The following is a 20,302-nucleotide window of genomic DNA, read 5'->3' as shown; positions in this document are numbered from 1 at the left end:
AGTTAGAAATTATTCCTTGTTATTTATCAAGTCAGATCTGATAGAACTTTAATTTGGCAACACTTTTAGGTTTTCATTTGAGCTTTGGATATAATTTAATTAAATATATTTTATAAATCATCTGTAATTTGGACTTTTTACAAATTATATGGGATTTCTCTCCACTTCAATTTTCAGAAATGTAACTGTGCTTTGGATAATAGAGACTCTCTAAGTTATTTTGGTATATTTCATAGACATTTGTTTAGGAAATATTCTCTACATTTGTTGCTCAAAAAATATTTAAATAGGAACAACTTCAGACATTCAAATAAATAAAAAGATTTAAAATCCATGATTGGTTGATTAAGAAGTAGGTGTAGAATCAGGTATCCAATTTAGATTTTCTGCAATGAGATATAAGTGATATATTCTAGAGCAGTAATATTCAGTAAAACTTTCTGTGAAAATGGAAATGTTACATATCTCACTATTCAATATGTTAGCCACTGGCCACATAAGATTATTGAATTCTTGAAAGGTGGCTAGTATGAATGAGGAACTGAGGTTTTAGTTTTATTTCATTTTAATAAATTTAAATCTAAATATCTACTTGTGGCTAGTGAAGAGTAGAGATCTAGAGTTTTTCTGTATTCTGCATTTAACATGAAACGAAGAAGTACTTGAATGTCTTCTAGTTGCTTAAATGTCTGGGGATCCCTGGGTGGTGCAGTGGTTTGGCGCCTGCCTTTGGCCCAGGGTGCGATCCTGGAGACCCAGGATCGAATCCCACATCAGGCTCCCGGTGCATGGAGCCTGCTTCTTCCTCCGCCTGTGTCTCTGCCTCTCTCTCTGTGTGACTATCATTAAAAAAAAAAAAAAAAAAAAAAAAATTTAGTTGCTTAAATGTCTGTAAAACACAAGTGTCCCTGAAACACAAGGCCCGAGCTTGAATATGTGTGCACAGGCCTGATGGCTGGATACACCAATGCTCTGAACTTTGGCTTAACTTGTGAATTCTCAGGCATAAATATAGTTTGAGATCACCATAGGTGATTTGAGAATCTTTTGTCTCTAGAAAGCCATGGGATCTCAAATGATCTCTAATAATTAAGTTCAATGATGGTAAATGGACTCAGGGGTTTGACTCTTCCAGTTCTTCCTCGTATGGTGTGACTGGCATTTAGTAAAGACAAATATGAAGGAGATACTGCACAAACAGCTGCCTCCATGAAAAAAGAACCTCTTCAGATTCAGACTGGACAGGAGAAATAGGCTGATAAATACTGCTGGGCTTATGCCCAAATTTTTCTTCAACAAATATTCACTGAGCACTGCTATGTGCGAGACACAATGCATAAATGTTGGGGGAAAAAGTGCAGACCCCTGCCCTCATGGTGGTTAACAATACAATTTTTCCAATGTCTTCTTCCAAAATTCATTCTTTCCAGCATGTGGTGAAAATAAAATAGAAGAAAGATACACAGGATAGCTAGAAATGCTGAGGATTGCTATCATGTGTGTGTCATACATCTTACTCATTTTACGACTCTCTGCATAGCTTTCACGGTTCCGCACCCAGATAGATGACAAAACCAGTTTTTGAAATGCAACACTGGAAGCAGAGAAAATAACTGAAAAGACCCCAATGACATTTTTAAAACAGAAGGTGAGTATCATCATTTAGTATTTATTGAGTGTTTATAACATGTTTTAAATGAGTTCTTTCCTATTAGCCAGAAGAATGTCCTTTAAAATAACTGCTACTTATTTTTGTTGCTGTTATGGGATGATGCTTTTTTTTTCTTTGCCAATTAAGACACTGTAAGAGAGAGTGCTACAATCACCACTTAAAAAATAAATCAATTATTCAATATTCAAATATAATTGCAAGACCTGAAAAGAATAACCAGATATATAGGCCAAAAGTAGCTCATTGTATTTTAGTTCATTTTGGAAGAGTGAGCCAAAAACGTGGCAAAATACTAAGCAAGAACTATTTAGTTAGACTTCTTCTTCTTCTTTTTTTTTTTGCCTCCACACAGCAACCTGCCTAATTAAAAGTATGGTTCGACCTGCATATTTATATGCATTTTCAAATGTGTTGTTCATGGCAATTTAAGGATGAAAAGGATGAAAAGGGTTAAGAATTAAATTAAATGAATTCAACTACAATACATAATACTTAAAGTATCTAAAGACCTGAAAGTCATCTCTCCAAATATATTTTTTTAACTTTTTTATTGGTGTTCAATTTGCCAACATATAGCATAACACCCAGTGCTCATCCCATCAAGTGCCCCCCTCAGTGCCCGTCACCCAGTCACCCCAGCCCCCTGCCCACCTCCCTTTCCACTACCCCTTGTTTGTTTCCCAGTTAGGTGTCTCTCATGTTTTGTCACCCTCACTTGTATTTTCACTCATTTTCTCTCCTTTCCCTTTATTCCCTTTCACTTGATAATGTCCTTGATTTTATAGACAGACACTTTGAAAGTAATTTAGACAATAAATCACAAAGTAATGGAAAACATCACAAAGAAAAAGCGATGAAGTTATATAAATACTTAAAAACCAGTTGCAAATAAACACATTATGAACAAAATTAATAGTAAAGGGGAGTTTTCTTTATTCTTTAAACAATTTTATACCCTACCTAGAGTTTGAAAACATCGCCACAAATTCTTTGACCCTCCTCTGTGTTCCCTCCCATCAAATCTGGGAGGACTTGTGACTGCTTTACCCAATAGTGCACAGTGGAGATGTCACCATGTAACTCGAGAACTTGGCTCATACAAGGCCACAAAGTTGTTGCCTTATTTCAAAAATACTGTCTTTTGGAGTCCTGGGCCTTCAAGTAAGAAGTATGACCCCCCCCTCCGAGACCACGGTGTAGGAGCAGCCACATGTTGGTGCTCCAGTTGGCAATGTGGGCAGAACTTGGTCTTTCTTCTATCCTTACCAGGTCACTAAACATGCGAGTAAAGCCATTTGAGGGCTCTTTAGTGCAGCCAACCTGTCAGGTAAGTAAAGCCATAAGAGCAGAAAAAGTAACTAGCCAAGACCCATGCAATTATGAGATAAGATAAAATGTTTGTTGTTTGAAGCCACTACATTTTGATGTGGCTTGTTATACAGCAATAGATAAGTGGAGCATACATACCCTCTTCTATGTATAATATTTTTATAATGAAAAATTGAAAATTAAGTGTGAAATACACTCTGGGAAGTTATTTGCAAAAATTCATAAAGACTATTTTGCTGATTTGCTGTTACAAATCATCAATAAAAAAATAGCAACACCATGTAGGAAAACAGACAATTAAGTGGACATAAAATTCACAGAAGAAAAATGAAAAGGCTAAGAAATGTATAAAAATGTTCAATCTCATTAGTAAGTAAAGGAATTAAACAATAGAATTAAAAGTTTGTTTATCAAATTGGCAAAGATAAAAAATTATATTTAATGCTGGTTTGGGTTAAGTGGCAGTTTAAATGGCACAAGTTTTCTGGAAAATAAATTGATATTACATGAATAGAGCTTAAAAAATATCCTATTCTTTGATACTACTAGGATTCTAGGAATTCAAGTGAGAAAGTAACAGAAATCAGGTAAAATAATATATAAAATGTTTATCACAGTTTATTTATAGGAGCAAAAATATAGAAACAAGTTAAATGTCAATCAGTACCATTAAATAAACTATGTATTTTATATTACAGAATATTATTTTATTATTTAGAATGAAATCTCAAAGATATTTTGTTAATTCTGATCTAGAGACATCATATTAGAGTAGAAAAATACCAGAGCTTTAAGTCACATAGACCAAGCTTTGAATCCTGGATTTCCCACTTGCTTTTGCTGGATATTTGGAAATTTGATTTATCTCTCTCTGAGGTTCAGTTTTCATATAAGAAAAATGGGGCTAAGTAACTATAACATTGATGGTAGTGATCATTAAAAGAGATTACGTATGTAAAAATAAGCATAATTGTTTCTCAATAAGTGTTGTTTCTTTTCTTACAACCCAAGGACACCATTTGAGCTTCATATCCTAATTCACATCACTTTCCAAATTCACTAAAATTTCTTCCACTCTGACTCTCTCTATTTATCCCTTTCCACAATAGTCTAGTCCTTACACCTTGGAGAGATCTCAAAAACAAAAGCAAACACAAACAATTTTCTTACCAATTTTCAATGGTTCCAATTGCATTAAAAATGTACCTATTCTTGCCCCACTCTCCACACAGCAGATGGGGTGAACTTTGAGAAAGTCAGTCAGATCATGCTATTCTCTTGCTTACTGCCCCACCCCCCTTGCACCTGATAGCTCCTCATAGCCCCTTGAACAGACTTAAACTTCTCTGGCTTGCGTGTGCCACAGGATTCCAACTTTGCCTACCCCCCGATGTTAACCTTCTCCCCCTTGCCTTTTACTCTCCAGCCACACTGACCTTCTCCTTATGGAAAACATTATGCTGGGACCCAACTTCAGGCCTTTGCTGTCCCTCTGTCTAAAATGCTCTTCCCCCAGAATCATGCATGGCTGGGTCTTTTGCCACTTAAATCTCAATGTAGATCTCATTTCCTTAGGGAGGGTTCTCTTCACCATTCAATCTAAAGTCAATGGCTCATCTTCAATTGTCTCTAATCTAATCCTCTTTAATTGCACAGTAGCAGTTATATCTTCCTTACTTAATTATACATTTTACTAATTTATAATCTGCCTCAACACCAATGTTTCCTCACTTCCCATCCCTCCTTGACAGTAGGGAACTTGTTTGTTTTGTTTATTGTAACATTCCTTGCTATGAGAACTAGGCCTGGCACATGGTAGGTGTTCCATAAATATTTGCTGGATGCATTAGAAATATATCTTATACTTCTGAAACATATCTTAGCAGTGCAAAAGAAACAGCATTTGACATCCTTTTTTTAAAAACAACAACAACAACAACAACAACAACCACCCAGGGATTCCTGGGTGGCTCAGGGGTTGAGCACCTGCCTTTAGCCCAGGGTGTGATCCTGGAGACCCAGGATCGAATCCCACTTTGGGCTCCCTGCATGGAGCCTGCTTCTCCCTCTGCCTGTGTCTCTGCCTCTCTCTCTCTCTCTCTGGGTCTCTCATAAATAAATAAATAAAATTTTTAAAAAACCCAGAAATTTAACATTATATGGGCATTTTTTAAAAAAGCTTTGATGGTTCTGATTAAAGTTAAGTACATCGCTTCAATTCTGAAAAAGGAAAAAAACCACAAACAAAATCATAACAGCATAAAATTATTTCAGGAGTGTGATGAGAGCTCCCCTGTCAAATCAGATACTTTTAAAACCATACCACCACTCAACAGGCTCCTTGCTTTGAAATGAAGAATATGCATCTCCCACCCATATTTTTACTGCTGTAGACCATGTGATTTGTTTACTGAATAATGAACAAGTCTTAGTAAAAAAAGATCCCCTTTCAGCACTGCAAGTGTCGAAAACAGGGTTTCTGTTTTGAGGCTGGTTTAAACCCCTAGAATGCGGAGATGTCATAATTACCCCATTGCGTGGATGGGAATTTAAGCCGTTCCTCTTGTCACTTATGCTAGGGATTGCAGACCTTTACTGGTTGGGCCTCAATGTCCAGGGATGATCACAAGATTCTATACTAATGAGATCCATTTCTATAAAATCCATGAGAAAAGTATGAATTGCTATTTATAGATATGCCATACTATTTCAGAAATTATGTAACATTCAGACACTCAGGCGCAAGTTTGAGTAAGTATTTCAACATAGTCTGTCCTCACCAGTTTTGAATTTCCTCCACAAAGCAGGCTGGCCACATTCTTATGATTCTTGAAGAGAAAGGAAATACATGTTTATTAAACATGTCCTCTGGGCCAGTCTTGCTAATTGTGTTATCTGTACAGTTTCATTTAATCCTCATAACTGTGCAACAAATGAGTAAAGGCAATGAGAAGACAGGTTCTATTCTTTCACACAATGTGGAAGAAGGTCGGTGAATAAGGAATCAACAAGATGAAGGAACATCCTATTCTTATCCCACTGACATTATCCCAGAGTTTTTCCACACTGTATTTTACTTTACTGATTCAGGCAGTTGTCTGGAGCATGGTAACTGTTCATTGGTTAATAATGCTACTAAATTAGGCATCTGGGTTGCTTAAAACTGTGCATCTGAATTATTTTAAAATGCTAAGATTTAGAAGAACATAAGTGGGCAAGGCATTTGAGGTTGCTGGAAGCTATTTTTTTCATTTTCTCTTTCCTTTTTTTTTAATTAAAATAAATTTAATTAACATAGAGTATATTATTAGTTTCAGTAGTAGAGTTTAGTGATTCATCAGGTGCATATAACACCTCTCATCTTGTCAAGTGCCCTCCTTAGTGCCCATCATCCAGTTACCCCATTTCCCTATCTACGTCTCCTCCAGAAACCCTCAGTTTGTTCTCTATATTTAAGAGTTTCTCATAGTTTGTCTCCCTCTCTGATTTCATCTGGGAGCTATTTTTATCTTCTCATAGATAGTGTGTCTGATTTGGCTTCATAAATAATTTGGAGAACTGGAGGGAGGGACGTAAGGCCTCATTTCCCTTTTTTCCTGTCCTAAAGAATGACTTCATCCTTCATCTGAATTTTACAAAAATGTAAGGTTGTACTGCCTAAGATAAAACTAGGGTTGAGAATTCTATTTCTTTTTTTTTTTTAATTTTTTTTTAAAGATTTTATTTATTTATTCATGAGAGACACAGAGAGAGAGAGAGAGAAGCAGGGACACAGGCAGGAGGAGAAGCAGGCTCCATGCAGGGAGCCCGATGTGGGACTCGATCCCAGGTTTCCAGGATCACACCCTGGGCTGCAGGCGGCGCCAAACCGCTGTGCCACAGGGGCTGCCTGAGAATTCTATTTCTATGAAAACAGGATCAATTCTAAACTATGAACAAAGTCCTGATAAATTGGAAGAGAGAGAGAGAGAGAGAGAAAAATAAATCTCTTGAGGTTGTCATAAGCGATTACTGAAAGTCTGGATTGCTGGATCACTGGCCTTCTTTTAAGTACATTATGGTTAGAGAGACATTAATTTTCCTTTATTTTTAAGATTCACATTATGATCACACAGTTCGAAGAAGCCTGATCTAAATGATCTGGTAGACGAAAGGACGGGAAAGATCTACATAGCTAAAGTATATCTGAAATCTTTGGGGTCTATTAGTTTGGAATCAGAAAAGTGGAAGTGAGAAATTAATGAACATTTCAATATGTGAATGAATTTGAGAAACAGTGACTTTAGTTCAGAGAACCAGGGAGTCGCAGCTTCACGGGTTGAAATCTAAAATTAGGCCCACGTTTTACAATTTAAGAGGTGATATTTGACAGAAAATAGTCTATGATATTTTCATTCCAGATGCATTTTTCTCACACTTTTGAAACAGATAGAAATACATGAAATGTTTCCCAAAAGTTCCTCATCTTGCCGACAGATTAAAACCCTTTTCAAATGAAACCACTGATGAATCTTCAGGCAGGATAAAATACTGGTACTATGATGGTGATTCAAGGTGTGATGATGTATGAAGTACATGTATGAGCTCTCCTAGCCTGAAGTCTTCAAATATCCAGATATTTGGCACTCTAGGGTATGGCTTAAACTGAACCAAAAAATACAAAGCAAGTGGATTCCTTTGGGCTAATCCTGTTATGCCATCCTTGGATTCAATCATCTTGTCATTTGCATTATGACCCATTCATATATTTATCTATACAATTAATTGAGTAATTGATAAATTAAACATTATACTTCATCAAGATGACCTGTGAAACAATTTGTTTTGGGCAAGTTTAAAAAAAATGTCTTGGGTAAATAAAATTTGACTTAGTTTTACCTCTAGTTACAAGTTGATTTATTGTTTTCCTTCTTTTAAAAAAAGGATTTTATTTATTCATTTGAGAGAGAGAGAGCACAAGCAGGGGAGGGGCAGAGTGAGGGGGTAAGTAGACTCCTTCCCAAGCAGGGAGCCCAAGACAGGGCTTGATCCCAGGACCCTGAGATCAGGAGCTGAGCCAAAAGCAGACGCTTAAGGGACTGAGCCACTCAGGTGCCCCAAAAGTTGATTTATTCTTATCTAAGACTAATTGATACTAATTCAGTAACAGCCAACTAATTAAAGTGATGCTCTAAAATAATCGTATTATGTACTTTGAAGTAAATGTAAATAATTCAAGTGTATTTTTCTGGTCATTTGTCTTATGGAATAACTATGATCCAAACCATGGTAGGAGGAAGAGGAAGGAAACATATATGCTGTGTGCATTTGGGATATGATTATGGTACTGAAAAACTTCAGAACCTTCTTGGGAAAAACAGGATGAGAACCAGACTCTCTCTGGACATCAGAACATGGCTGAGCTCCATTTTTGGTGAAGACACATTTATTTCCATGTTCTGGATGATGGGTTATTTTTGCACTTGAATGTGATGGCTCCCCTAATCCTATAATAATCAAACTATATTGCTCATAATCCAAGGTTGAATTCAGTTTCCAAAGGAGATGTCTTAAAAAAAATTGCTCTAAAAGAAGCCATAACTCAGTAAAAATAGTAATAGCTATTACTTGTTGAGCATGTCTTTTGTGGCAAGCTCTGTGCTAAGTACATTTTACATATATATTCATATATATTACATCATTTAATCCTCACCAAGATCCTAAAATAAAGCAATTCTTATATTTAAGATTGTTTAAACCTCAAATTAACTCCCTTCTCCCTCCCTAGCCCACAGCAAGTGTGCCTAAAAATAATTGGTGCCTAGAAAATATTTGTTGAATTAAACAAAATGTCATTTCCTGTGGTTCCCCTGAGGGAAGGGTTTTCATCAATCATTTTGTCCTTTGATGTAACTTTGAGACTCTCAGGAATGAATAGGCACTGGAAAATTTTTAACCCAACTAAGAATCACGGATCGACTCATCTCTGTCCTCTTAGGTCAGTGAGGAAGACTATGTAAAGGAAGATCGGAGGGGGGTTGTGCAGGGATTGATAGGAAGGAAGAATTATTAATTATGGTGAAAATGATTTTATTCTTTTGGGCTTAAACAAAGAAATAAGAAGGCCAAGTTACTGTGAACTGGGTAGTCTTCTGTGACAGGTCAAATACAACCATCTCCTATGGCAGTGGGCACTGGTGCGTGATGCTCTGAGCTGAGAACTCCAGCAAGACTGGGCTTATACACCAAGAGAAAGGAGGGCTATAGTGGAGGACAGGCTCTCAAATAAATGTAGTCTTGCTTTTTGTGCATTTCAGACCCCGACTTAATAGATTGTTCAGGTGTTGATTGGACCTTTGTCCACACTGTTCAGTGTCTAATGGTCCCTGATGCCCTTTAAGACTTTAGTGTACTGCATATGGCAGGACCAAGGAATGACACAGACTCTCTGAATTGAGTCCTCTCTCTCCAACTTCGATTAATCCACGGTATTTTAAATTTTATCATTATTTTTTTTTTTTTCAGCATCTAGCTCTGCCAGGAACTATCACTGTCAAGCACAGTCACATGGTGTCCACCTGTGTGCGCATGCGTAGCATTGTGCAAAGCAAATTAAACAGATCTCATTCCTTGCCTCCAGGAGCTCACAATAAAAAACAGACAATAGATGTGGTTAACACAATGGGGCAAAGAGATGCACAGCTGTATAAACAGAGAACTACAACAAATGAGAGAATTTTGGTATGAACCGCGAGGGCAAGTGCTATTTGTGTGCTGGAAATAAGGGGAAATTCTGTAAGCTGCAGAGAATTGGCTGGAGTCTGGGTGAGAGTGAAGAAGGTGAGGGTGATAGCAGTAGTGGGATCATCTGTTCATCTGTTTCTTTCAATTAGGAAGGAAAGATGATTTCTTCTAGAGTGCGGGGAGAGGTCTTCTCCTTTGGAGATGTTTACTCCCAGGGCACTTACATTGCTACGTAGGCTAGTTTCTTCTAAGAGATTTGATTGTAACTAGTCTAAAGAAAAAAAATAAAAATGTATTAAGCAGGGCATAGACTGCCAGAGAGGTTTCATGAGGCTTCTTTCCACTGGAAACCAGATTAAAAACAAAATAAAAGCCAGAATGTATTATAATTGTACATTCCACTTATAACCAACTAGCACACGCCAATTGATTTTCCAAAGAAATGATTACTTTGGACGAATTTTTTTTTTTTTTTTTAAGGGACAACATTTCTTGCTATTGCATCTACTGTCTCTGACATCTTAAACGCTGTCAGGAGTTAATCTGGATTTACAGAATTCAGCTAAAAGCGAATTCCAGGCAGGTTTCTACCTCAACCACCCTGGGCTGATAGGTATCTCTTTTCTCTTAAATACATCCAGATAGGGAATTTGAAAACCTCCCCAGGAATCTTTTCCAGGGTTCATAAAACCTTAACTGCCAATAAGACCTTTCCCTCTAACTTAAATTCCTTTGGTTGTAATTTAAATTCATTTCCTCTTCTTTCCTTGTTGGAGAAGAGAGTACCACCCCCAATAGCCATTCCTCTAAACACAGCTGTCGCATACCCACCTCAGGCTTCCTTCCTGGGCAGAAAGGAGTTTGGTTTCAGATGCCCTCTATTTATAATGCCTTTTTTGTGCTGCTTCTTTTTTCTCAAGGTAAGATAAGCTGCTATGATCCCCTAACGTTGTGAATTTCCATAGCTGATTTCGTGAGGTTCATCCTGCAAATATTGACATGTTAAGATGTCCCATTTCTATAATTCCAATCAGATCTTGTGAATCAGGTCATGAAAATCTAAAAGACCATTGAAATTTATATTGTATGCTTTCTTAGAATGGGTGAGATGATAGTCTAGATTGACTCATTAGTCAGTCGGCTAGGATTGACTTCCTAGCCCTTAGCACCCAGGCAAGCAATTTACCTCTAGATATCACAATGCGGGGAATGCCTTGCTTTTCACCACTATAAAATAAGATGAACAAAATAATTTTAAAGTCTTTTTTTTTATAATTTTAAAGTCTTAATCACCTTTGATGTTCAAAAATTCTATGATTATGTCCTAAGCAGTTACTTGGCCAAAAAAGGACAGCTATTTCCCTTTAACTACCATCCAATGTGCATCATCTTATTACTGATTTCTCAGGCAAGAACCTCTAATTTCTATTAAAATTTTTTTTATTAAGGTCTTACTTACATATCTTAATACAAGTCCTCTTGGGTACCTACTCCTTGCTTATATGATATGCTAATGTCAAAGGGTACAAGTGTTTGGCTGTGAAAAATCATTTTTTCAGCTTATTATCACCTTTTGCAAGGCCACTGTTATATATGAATGTTTTTATTAAATAGCTTTCAGTCCACTGGAAAGGAGTCTGTAATTCTCCATCTTTATCCACATGGATATATTCCCTAACTTTTATGCCCTCGGATCTTTTAAAGCACATCCAACAAAATGAGCATTTTGAGAATGTGATGACACATCGAGTTCCCTTTAAAAGATAATTCCTTTATTTCAAACACTTAAGTGGTATGAAATTCTTTAAAAAATTATATTGTTGAAAGAATTCTTGAAAGTAGGACATTGAAAAAAAATTCCATGTCAGAAATATTTTTGGGGCGGATCTCTTTCTCCAGTGATTATATACCGAGTGATCAATTTTCACTTCATTTCCTTTTAAACTTTTGCTGAACTTTGAATTAAGCATCAGAAGGCACATGAGGGTTAGCCGTATCAACTCCTTTCGTTAAATAACCCACTGTCTGCTGAAATGTTCTCAGAGGTTTTATACTAAAGGTGGATATTTTCTTTTGCTCTTTTGCCTTTTCATGCATCAGCCTGGCCTTCCCTTGCCCTTTCTCTGGCAGACACACCTTACTTTTTTGTCATTTCCTATGTGACTTGAAAAATGTCCTTCATCAGACCTGGTGGCTAATTAAACAGGAAAAGTCTGAATTTTATCATATTCCACATACCAAAATAGGATAAATGAAATTGTACAAGTCTGAGCCACTCTTTCTATTATAAGACGGCCAGCAATTTATTGCCCGCCTCAAACAACACATCTACTTGGGTTTTGTGCCACTGCCTTCCTCCCACACTGACATCACACTGCTCCTCTCCTCAGGCCTCTTGTGGCCCCGTCCACTCAGGTGGTGGCTTTTGTAGCAAAGGAACACAGAGCGAATGCTCTGGACTCACCGGCTGGCTGACTGGTCTGCTCAGCAATCAGCTGACATTTCTACTGGTTCTTTTCATGTTTCATCCTGTCTTGCACCACATAGCTGACGCTACTTGTCCCTGAGTGACATTTGTACTTTCCACCAGTAGGCGTGCCTCCTGGCTTGGTGTTGGTGTTGGTGGTGAGCAAGGGGAATGGCATGCTTGCGTTCCCCTAGTTTCATCTCAACTCCCTAAATTCTGAGGGTTTAGAGAATGCTCTCCACCACTCCTTTCATCTTGTCATCACTTTCTTTACCTCCAGCTTCCTACCCTTGCCCCCTGTTTCCTGTGTTTCCCTCCCCTCATTCCTCTCACTGCACTGAAATCAAAGCAACATAATGAGGGGAAGTGGGGCTCAGAGCATCATCAAGAGGATCTTTCTCCTTATCTTTCTCCTTACAACAAATTTCTCTGTAAGTACTATTATAATTCCTACTTGATGGGTGAGGAAAGGAAAACAGAAATGTTAAGTAACTTGCCCATGCAGTTACCAAGTTACAGACTCAGAATTCAAATTGAGGCTATTTAACTCTTGCACTTTGGCTCTTAATTTTTAAATTATACTTATTTAATACTTAATATTCTATGATTATTATCATAAGGCAATCAATAAATACATACAAAATAAAAAGAAGCTGGATTAAGAAACCTTTTCCTGAGGTGTGCCTGATACTACTTCATGCTTTATATAATAAAGCTGTGGCATTCTGGTATGAATAAGTACACTCTGTTTGTTTGTTTGTTTTTACTAATTTTGATCCATAGAGCTCCATGTTATTCATTTTCTATCACATGAATTCGTAAAGTTTTTCTTACCCCAGAATTCATAAGTTTTTCTTACCCCTACATTTCTAAGGGCAAGACTTTTTGCCAGAAATTGATGATGCAGAAGTAGACACCTCATTTAGAAACAACTATCAAAATCTTGGGCAGTCTCAAGTGGATTTTCTCTGCATTTCAAAGAAAAGATTGTAGGATGGGATTATAAGTAGCCTTCTGCTGTCCTTTCCCATTGGTTGTAATTACTTCGAAACCTCAACCAAACTTAGCCGTTTTAAGCTTATCAAGAATGGTTACAGAAGCAAGAAAATGTCTGTTCTACTCTTTTCCCCCTTCTCCAATCAACTGAATATTAATTGAGTACCTACTGTGAGCAATAGTCATAGTGTCCTGCTCCACTGCAATTAGGTAAGCCTAAACCATGGTACTTGTCTTCAAAGGGCTGCCAGTCTAATTGGGAAGGTAAGAGGTACACAAGAAACAATGGAGGAGAATGTCTACACAATAGATAATTGTGTTGTCAGTTATATGGACTCACCTTGGAGACTGTAGGAGTTCAGGAGAGGATTATTCATGGAAGCCAGAGAAATGAGGAAAGATATTGGGGAGGAGGTGGGAATCTGGGTCTTGCAGAATGAATAAGAATTGTATAAACAGAGAACAAAGGGGAAGCCATTATGCATATGGGGAAGGATTTGGTGATGGAATAAAGTATTTGTTGGATCATAAAGACAATGGTCTGGCTAGAAGAGAAAAATATTTTGGAGGTTGATGAACAGCATGTGTCCATGTTGTGAAGGGTATCCTTGAATAACAAGCAGATGAATAATAAAATATTTAGAGCTGGATGAGCCCTTGGAGAGTATCTGCATTGGGCAATTCAACTGATAACAAATGATCTAGCCCCAAATTTATCATTGATTTGTAATAACTGGGCAAATCAAGCTCTCTGAAAGATTATCATTAGGCTAAAAGAGTAGGAGAGGTTTCAAGTTATAAACCTAACTGGGACTTGGTCTTCTTCTCCTATTAGCTCACCACTAAGTTGCATGATCTTGTGAAAGTTGCTTATCTTAGTGGGTTCTCAGTTTCTACATCTGTAGATAGAAGGTGTTGAACCATTTGATTTCCAATGACATTTTGAACTCTAAGATTCATGACTTCATGATTCTTTTTGCATTTTTGCATTCATATGATCTTTTATGATGGATGAACCAGGATGGATCTTCATACTACACTCAATCATTTGAATTTCTCTTAAGCCCATTGTTCTATGTAGCATATTGGATGTGTTATGACTTTGTGTGGCCATGAAAAGTAAAATCATAATGTCAAAAATTTTAAGGCTAAAATAAACCTTGCCAGGCTGAAATGGAAAATCATGTTCAGTCGGCTCCTACCTTTACTAAATGGAGTGATGTAGTGATAATCAATAATATATGTTATTTACTGAATGCTTATTTTGTGCCAGGAATTTTACATCTACTATATATCACCTATATAATAACCCTTATGTAAATATTATCTTGTATTTATTACACAAAACAGAGGTTTGTTACTTTCACAAAGTAACTTAACTCATTGGTAGCAATGCTGAGATTTGTTTCCTGGGATGTCCACACACAAACCTCTGCATTTTTCTCTTTGTTCAGTGAAAGATTAAGGGGCATACATTGCTAAAAGCTATGTTCCCAGTTCCATATGGAGCTGGGATAATTTGAAGTATATAGAAAAGATGAAAGAATTAGTCCCCTTAGAAATAATTAGGAGTTTCAATTCCCTTTATTTTTAGGTCAGAGAGTCAAATACCATGGCTGGAATTTAAGTTACTGAACAATCTTATGACTAATAATAGCATTTGTAGTCACGAGGATTGAGACAAAAAAGGAGCAAACAGTAAGCCGTTAGGTCAAACATTCAGCACCAAGGGGTTAGCAAAATACTCTTTTTCCTAAGTTCAGATGTCATGCAAAGCAATGCTGAGGACTGACTGCAACTGTGGTTTGTGTCTTTAAGAGGTGTTCTGAGGAGGGGGGTCATGAGTCATCTGATATGACAGAAAGGCTACCTGTTAAATTTTTTTTCTTTTTTTTTAAGATTTTATTTATTTATTCATAAGAGACACAGAAAGAAAGAGAGAGAGAGAGAGAGAGGCAGAGACACAGGCAGAGGGAGAAGTAGGCTCCAAGCAGGGAGCCCAATGTGGGACTCGATCCTGGGACTCCAGGGTCATGCCCTGGGCTGAAGGCAGACACTAAACTGTTGAGCTACCCAGGCGTCCCCTGTTAAATTTTCTCTCTGGGTTTCTGTTTTTTACAAAATTGTTGACAAGGTATGTAGATTGAAGTTTATTTAATAAGCTTTCTTTTTTGTGGCACATTTTAGAGAGTGCATATAAAAATTCCATGTCAGTATTATTAGATGGATCTAGGTATTATCTTCATGGAGTCAATGATTTTACATTTTGGTTCTAATCATTCTGATGGAATGTTTGCCTTAGAAGTAATTTTTTCCAGTGCAACTCCCTGGGTGCTTATTCAAGATGCTGGTTTGATGGATGAACTTTTGCTGGCTAAAGGAATTCAGATAAACAGGGTGCTCCCAACCAACAAGAGAATTTAGAATGCTCCCAGAGAAGTCTTTTGAACATACTCATGCACCAATCGGTTGCAGTTAATAAGTCTACTAGAGAACTGTTACCAGATTCTGTACCAGGTTACTTCTGGCCTAGAGATACCAATGTATATATGCCAGAGTATGGTAAAGTGAGATATGGCACATCAGGGTTTAATTTAGATTCAAATGGGTATCACATAGTAAGGAGTTGTCTGACTACAAATTCTTCCACCTTTAGAAGAAAGGGGTTTTACTAGTATAAAGGATAATTATTTTAATAAAGGCAATTTGAGAAGTGCCCCCAGAGTGAATGCATAAGACCTTCTATATTCTCTCTTAGACTACATGAAATATGGAAATCTAATACTGTTCAGAGAAGTAATCTCTGGGAGTCTCTTAGGCTTTGCGGATTTCTCCAGAGGAAAAAAGAAATTCAGGTCCTTATCCAAAGCCACTTTTAGCATTTCCACTTACTAATGACTCAGTCAAATTGTTTTTCTCAAGGAGCAAAGGAGGACTGCAAAATCAGAATACCACCCTTTGTTTATTCTCTGATTTTCTCAGATCCCAAGAAAAAAATATTTTCTCTTTGCTGACAGTATATGTTGCTCTGGTCCCGACAAGTTTTTGCTTGGTCTGAGATACACGCAGCAAAGTGTTGCTTTGGAAGGCTTTCATTACGGATACTAACTGCTGGAAGCATAAATAGCCTTTTGCATCTCAAGAAAACATGGAATAAAGGGGAGAAAAGTTAACAGGACTCATTCTACCTACTCAGCTTAGGATTTTTGAGGGGGAGCTACAAAATGGCATCACCATCTACCCAACAGCATAAGCCCAGTACTTCAGAGTCATTCTTGATTCTCTTCTTGTCTCATCTCCCATATCTAAACCATGGTAAGACCTATCAGCTCTATCTTTAAATATATCATTAATATATTCATCTCTTATTCATCTACTACTACAAGCTGCTATCATTTCTCACTTGTTTCCTCTAATAGTCTCTTAGATGTTCTTCCTACAACCACTCTTGTATTCCCATTCCACCTGACAGCTCCATACTCCACCTACCAGTCATATGGATTCATTAAAATTATAAATTAGATCATATCATTCCTCTACCCCCAAACCTTCTAATAGCTTTTTGATGCACTTAGAATAAAATACAAACTCCCCTTAGCCTAAAAACCCTATAAGAATCTCCAGCTCCACTTTATACCTGACTCAACTGTGTTAATTTTCCTATAACCATGATGACCTTCTTGCTGTTCCTATAACTCACCAAGCTTATTGCTGTCCCCAAGAACTTTGCATTTATAATTCCTTTGGCCTGTAATATTCTTCTTTCAAAATTTTAAATGATTCAAGTCTGAACCCAAATCTCATTTCCTTAAAGGGACATTCCCTATGTAAAGAGGTTCTTTCTCCCCCCACATCATTCTCTATAGCATTTCCTTACTTATTCTTTATGGCACATGTTGTCATCTGAAAATATTTTGCTTATTTGTTTTCTTGTTTATTGTCTCTCTACTAGACTGTGAACTACTTTAGAGAACAAATTTTGACTGTCCTATTCTTTATTGTACTCCCAGAGCCTAAAATCATGCCTTAAATATTTGTTGAAAAAATGAATGGATGGATGGAGGGAGAGATGAATGACAGACAGATGGATGGAAATAGATCCCTGGGACTATGGCCAACAAACATAAAGGGAGCTACTCACAGGTGGCCAGGAGGACACAGGAGTGTATTTAGGTTGTAATCGCCCCAGAACAAAGGTCAATTCCTCAGATTCCATTTCATCATTACGCCTGTGGAAATTTTGGGAAGCACTAGATACCTACACCAAGAGCTCCATGAGTCATTTGTTTCCTTGAGAATCTGGAAACTTTATGACATTGGCTTTAGAAAGTGTTTCTTTCTAGCCAGCTGGTCCTAATGTGTATGCTTTACTTTCATAGTGGAGGGTGCCCTTGGGGGAAATAGAATGTCATGACTTTGAGGTGGGTCAAGTTTTAGGAAGTCAAGTAGAGCACTAAGTCAAAAACAGATGGTCTGGATACAGGAAAGAATAGAGCTACTTGCATTACAGTCACAATTGTGTGGTGGTGGTCTCTGGCCCACAAGTCATAAATACATGTGTTTTTAGACACGTTGAAAGAGAGAGAGAGATGTCAAGGGCTCTCATTTGAAATGTGAAAGTCTGAAATTTGTCATTCAAACGTATCTATGGTTAGACAGCGGTTGGATGGGTTTTCCATTTGCCTGATTTTAAGTGTTAACCTGGAGAAACGTCCAGACTGCCTTTTCTCCACCTCTCCCATCAGAGCCACAAGCTCCTGGCATTCTGTTTTTATATAGGAAACCAGATTAAGTAAAACAGCTTCTCTCCATAAGATAAATCCTCTGGTGGCCAGTCTGGAGCAAGCCGTCTCCTCCTGTGGAACTACAACACTCTGTATTTGAATAGAACACTGTTAACATTTCTTTTAATTGTATTTTCTTCACAAATCTATTTCAAGAGCCTGTAATACTCTTAAACGGTAAACCAAGGGATTATGGTGGCAACTTTATTCAAACAATACCACTGCTCCTTGAGAGAGGGATTAAGCAGAGCTCCCAGGCAGCCGTCTGGCAGGGTACTTAGCTCTCAAGAGGTTGCCCAGTGCCCAGGATCAACAACTGAAAGAATGCTTTAGAGAGAAGGTACTGGAAGGTCTTAACTGATGCAGGACTCAAGTAACCTTGCTGTAAGCGTTTACAACTTTCTTCCATAGAAACTTGTGGATTCTGTTCTTTAGGGAGCATCTGGCATTTAGTAAGTTCCTCGGATAGCCAAAAAACAGAAGAAATATGTCTGCTCTAATTCCATCTTAATGCTTAAACAGGCTGCACATGGGATGTGAGGAGACTTCAGGTTTTGGAAGGTGGGAGGGGTGACTTCTGGTGAAGTTCAATGTACTTCCTGATATTCATTCTGGCTCTATCCTTACTGTTTGTGTGAACATGGGCAAGTTCATCGAATTTTTCTGTTCCTCAGTTTCCTTATCTGTAACATGGGGACAATAATAAGTAACTCTCAACGATGTGATCAGAACTACCTGAAATAATATTTACAAAACACATAGCAGAAACCTGGCACAAAACAAGGTCTCTATGAATGGCAATTGCTATTATCAGAGTTTTTATTTCTATTTTCTCCTTTGCTTGGGTTGGACAAATTGTTCTCAGTACTGCTAGGACTCTTCTTTCTCAAGCAAGAGACACAAAGGCATCCAGAGGCTCCTATTGGGGCTACTGACTGTCCCAGTTTGCCTGGGACTGAGGAGTTCTCAGGGACACTAGACCTCCGGTGCCAAAACCAGGGGACCCAGGGCAAACTGGGCTAGGCAGTCTCTCTACCTTTGGAAAAGTCCCATGCCAGATTCCCAGTTCTGTGAGGTCTTCCTTAGGCTAGGCAATGTTTCAAAAAACAGTCATTTCTGATGCTCTTTGAAATTCACCTTGTTTCTGGAAAATCTTTAGATCTTTTCCCTTACATCATCCCTGCAGACATGGGGTAAAAGGCAGTGCTGTGTTTCACAGGCCAAAGGAAAAGCGGGGTTCTCTAGGCATCTTCAGTGGCTTGTTTTTCGATTCAGGTCTTATAAATCAAGGGCCCGGATGTCCGGCAGGCTGGGAGGTGGACCGTGGAAAAGGATCAGGGTAAACTGAAATGACTTTTGCCATTGGCTTGGCCAGTATACTTTGCCAAAAGGTTTTTCCCTCAATTTTAAACAGATCAGTGTTATAAGGGGAAATGTACTCCATATGTTGCTCATGCCTTTTCCCTCAATTCACAAAAATGCCATCTTCTTAGAGAGGTAGAGTTTCCAGGAATTGTTTGGAATCTTTTTCTTCAAAGAAAGTACCACTCCAATAGTCGCAAATAACTTCAGTTTTTCTTCACGGTTGTAGATGGGGAGACTAAAACCTGATTTTGGTTTCTCCTCTAATGGTCCTAAGAGCATTCTCTCCTAACCTTTTAAAACCTCTTGTTCCAAAGTATAATTTGTCCCTTTTCAAAGAGTATAGATTTTCTGTTTTGTTCACTTCCAAGTTTACCTGAATTTAATAGAGGTCAACAAAAACCTGAAAGGCTTAAAGATTTTTATTAGTGGAAAGAGAAATCACAAACCAAGAACATTACTTCTATTTATTGATAGCATCAAATGCTGTTTTTTTTTTTTTACCAGTCTTAATTTGAAGACATAAATCATCATTAAGTAGATAGGTAGGAAATATTACTCCTAGTTTGCTTATTTTTTTTTCGTTAAAAAAAGATTCTATTAAAAAAGAAACATTCTCTCAAAGCAGATGAACATGGTGGTGGTGGGGTGGGGAGGGTAGGCAAACCAGAAAACAGATTCTTTTTTTTTTTTTCTTCAGAAAACAGATTCTTAACTACAGAGAACAAACTGATGGTTACCAGAGGGGAAGTGGGTGGGGAGATGGGGGAAAAAGGTGATGGGTGGGGATCCCTGGGTGGCTCAGCGGTTTAGCATCTGCCTTCGACCCAGGGCATGATCCTGGAATCCTGGGATCGAGTCCCACATCAGGCTCCCTGCATGGAGCCTGCTTCTCCTCCTGCTTGTGTCTCTGCCTCTGTGTGTGTGTGTCTCTCATGAATAAATAAATAAAATTATAAAAAAAAAAAG

General features: G+C 37.8%; 1 protein-coding gene across 1 annotated transcript in view; it reads right to left on the bottom strand.

Moving 5' to 3' along the window:
* Positions 1–20,302, bottom strand: part of COL8A1 (collagen type VIII alpha 1 chain) — a 141,283-nt gene that overhangs the window by 52,995 nt on the left and 67,986 nt on the right. The window lies entirely within an intron of this gene.

Source organism: Vulpes vulpes, chromosome 1, assembly GCF_048418805.1.
Source record: "Vulpes vulpes isolate BD-2025 chromosome 1, VulVul3, whole genome shotgun sequence".
Classification (NCBI taxonomy): Eukaryota; Metazoa; Chordata; class Mammalia; order Carnivora; family Canidae; genus Vulpes; species Vulpes vulpes.
This window is presented reverse-complemented; position numbering and strand designations above follow the sequence as displayed.